Raw genomic sequence first — 3925 nt, 5'->3', positions numbered from 1 at the left:
GCAAATTCAGAACTAACTGTGCGCTTCACTACTGCACAGACTTGAATTTAAACGCAATCTGAGGCACGCCTCTCCACGCGTCTGAGGCGCACGATTGGGTGAATTTTTTACAACTCATTCAGGATTAATGTGGACTAAATCGGTTTTTACGGTAATGGGCGGAGGGTTATCTTAAACCCAAATATAGAATAGCTGACGATCTGCGAACAGAGAGCTGGTTTTCTCCATCCAGCTTGTTTTGTGACAAAGGCAGCAACAGCAGCAGTTTATAACCACAGCGCCTTTTCTTATTTATGTCAAAGCTGCCCCATTTAATTCTGCTGTGTGTCGTCCTGGGTTGAACTAGAACAGTTTAAAACAGTTTCTGTGAATATGGAAGAGTTTGATCATAAGTACCAAAAAGATTAACATGAAAGGTATTAAGACAACGAAGTTTTTTTTTTCATCTTAAACAGGTAGAAAAAAATTGACTTTTTTTTTTATTTTCTCTCTGGGATTTGATGAGAAATTGAGCCTCACTTTTACTCTGACACTCTGTTATCAATCATCCAGCTTCATTTTCCACCTGTTCTCTGAAGGAGTAAATATAACAACAGTGACTGTGCTGCCCTGCAGCATTAAAGCTGGACTTCAATAAGCTTCAATAAGGTTAGAGTATTAGTTTGTCTGATTTCAAACACACTCTCATCTCCTAACTGCTTTAACCAAACTCCTGGAGAAGTCTCCTATTGATTGTCTCCACTTAAAAACTGTTGTGATTAAAGAATGAAGCAACAAGTTTGTGGACACATGGAATTTTATATAAAGCTGATGAATGTAAAAGGCAGTGAAAGCTGAAGGAACAATTAGATTTTCAAGTGAGTTCCATGCTAATTCAGAACAATTCACTCCTAAATTTGATTTATCTTTCTTTTTTTCATCTGCGCTGCCTTATTACCAAAAAGCCTGACATCAAAGTTTTCTCTAGGCTGTCAGAAAGTCTCTGAGCGTGGGCATGTTAGAAGAAAGATACAGAGGAAAGAAAGAGAGCTTCAGTTATCACATTAATTATAACTTCACTCAGAGACAGAGCACAGCACGTCGCAGGGTGACTGCTAAAAAGAACACTCCCAAGAAAAAAAAAGGCAAGATGAAAAATAAAAAAAAAAAAAGTTTTCTGTTGTGTCGTCTTTGCTCTTTAGAATGAGCAGGAGCACAATATCTTGGAGGTGCGCAGTGAGCTATGATCTGATCTGATGCATCTTTGTTCACACTCTGTACAGCTTAGAAACTAAAGGAGAGAAACATGGATCTACTTAAATTTCCCCCTCTACCCTCCTTTCATCCTCCATGTGATAACCCAGGGGCCAGAATGCCCCGGCTAAAAATGAACATTAAAACAGGAGCGAACACATGTTGATCTCTCAGTGATTAAGGACGAAGGGGAAAAATGGGAGGATGAGGGGAACAAAATGACTCTCATGCGGCGGAAGACAGATCCCAGCCGTGACAGCGGTCGTCATGGTGCAGCCACAGGTCCAGATCTGCTGCTCTCTCCGCTGGGACAAATTGATACTGATTGTTGATCTGTGCCTCTACCTCAGACATCTGAACGTCTGACTTAGCTCTGCATGCAGTTTGAGCACCAAGACACTCCCCAATCTCTGAACCCAGTCTATGCTCCTATGATTTTTGCCTTTGCACTATAGATGATGTCCAAGTCATTAGCGGAGTCATTTCTGTTCATCAAAATTCAGCTGGATTTAGAGGATAGTTTTTAGCCTATAATTCGGAATATTGAGAACTGATATTATCTTTAGATCAACTTTGGAAGCATGTTCAAGGAGATGGTTGGATGTCGTTTCTAGTTGCTTTTCACTTGAAGTACATCACAATATGTTCCTTTATGCAAGTGTGAACAAGATGATCTATGCAACACTGCAGTGTAAAATGTTAACATTTACAAATTGTTGTAAATTATAATTGGATTGCAATAAATTGGATGACGATTAACTTGGACTAAATTTTTGAAGTGCCTCGGGGCTATATAAATAACACTGAAATTAATTTTTATAGTACATTTCTATTGAATGTATGAAGAACGTGGGATTACATTATTAATTTGATTCCAATAATGTTTTTAAAAAAAACTGGGCTGCACCGGGCAACAAGAGATTGGAAAAGTAATTGAATGCTCAAAAGAAGAAGAAAAAAATAAATAAATAAATAGTGGAACATCTAACAAATAATTGGGTTACTTGGTAATAGGTCACCAACACAACTGGTTTCTAAAAAGAGCCAAACCGCAGATATGCAGGGGCACCAGTAATTCAGTTCTGTAATACATCAAAGATGCTATTATCAATCCATTTTCATGGACGAGCCTTGACCTGGGGGAGGGGTCATCAGGTGGTCCCCAACCTTCTCAGAGTGTTTCGACCCTTAACCACAACACTCTCCAGTTGGCGGGTCAGCAGTGCTTGGCCAAGTCACTGCCCCCCTCCTCCAGGCTTCCAGCTAGTGTCCTCTCTCTTATGCCAGAGCCAACAGGAGGCTCTCTCTGCCGCTTCTCCCAACCTACGAACGGCTGCTTTCCTCAAGTGTCCTCTCAATCCCACCTTTGTCATTAGATTCCACGCTGATTGAGCTGGGAATCCTCGACAACCCACTTCCACTGTTATCAGCCATGTTGTCCACCCCTTGTCCCGGCAGTCCTGGACAAGTTGTTGGTACTTTTCCTTCTTTCTCTCTGCCGCCTCCTCACAGTTCTCTTCCCACGGGACTGTTAACTCCACCAGGATGATCTTCTTATCCTCTAGAGACCACATGATGACATCTGGTCTCAGAGTTGTTGACAGTACCGCCTCTGGGAAGTGGAGTTTCCTCCCCAAGTCGACCTCCAATCCCCATCCCTGGGCTGTCTGCAGGAGATTCTGTTTGGCTTGGCCTTGGGCACCTGGTCTCTGTCCCTCCTTTACAAAGGTGATGGTACTCAACAGCAGTTTTGTTTTGGCTGGGCGTTTTTTCCCCCTCTCTTGCTCCAGGATATCTGCGAGCTGTGCCAACACCTTGTCATGGCGCCACCTATACCTCCCCTGGGTCAATGCTGTTCTGCACCCTGATAGGATGTGCGCCATGGTTCCTTTACCGCCACATAGCCTGCACAGTGGATCCTCCCTCATTCCCCACCTGTGCAAGTTGACTGGGGTGGGTAGGGTGTCGTACACTGCTCGGAGCATAAAGGAGATAAGGAAAGGCTCCAGCCGCCACATCTCGGTCCACGTGATGGTCCTTTTGGGAAGGTTCCACCTGGTTTCTAAAAAGAGCCAAACCGCAGATATGCAGGGGCACCAGTAATTCAGAATATTTACAGGTTTAGGAGCAACAGATCTTTTTCCCACCCAGGGAAGGTCTTACATATTTCAATAAGATCACATCTGCACATCTCCAGGTTTCTAAACTGGTCTGCCTGAGACCCAGACCTGTTACTCACTGAAAACATCTGGATTATGATATGAAAAATACGCTAAATTTTTTTTTTATTATTATTATTTTAAAAAGGCCCTAAGCTGTTGAGCAACTTAAATCATACATCAACCAAGCAATCAGTTCACTTCCAAACCACAACAGCTGACCTCAGTTCACAACAGAGTGCCGTTTTAAACAAGAGCCAATGCAAAATAGTGGTAAGTAAGCCACTGTTCCAACTTTTCTGAGACATTCATTCAAAAATGGATGCATGCCATATGCAACACCTACATTTTTGTTTAACGTGTTGTTGAAAAAACATTTCTGTGGACATATTTTCATGTGCGAACAAACTAGTCCCAAATTCATATTTCTTTTAAAAGCCACAGGAAGGGGCAGCTTAGCTTATTCTGCTCTTATTGAAAGCAAGTCATTTATTTTCCAGCTGAGTCAATCCAAAATATTTCAATCAGCTGAA

The sequence above is a fragment of the Odontesthes bonariensis genome, chromosome 21 (genome assembly GCF_027942865.1).
Source record: "Odontesthes bonariensis isolate fOdoBon6 chromosome 21, fOdoBon6.hap1, whole genome shotgun sequence".
Taxonomy (NCBI): Eukaryota; Metazoa; Chordata; class Actinopteri; order Atheriniformes; family Atherinopsidae; genus Odontesthes; species Odontesthes bonariensis.
The sequence above is the reverse complement of the archived record's forward strand: the minus strand, read 5'-3'. Positions refer to the sequence as shown.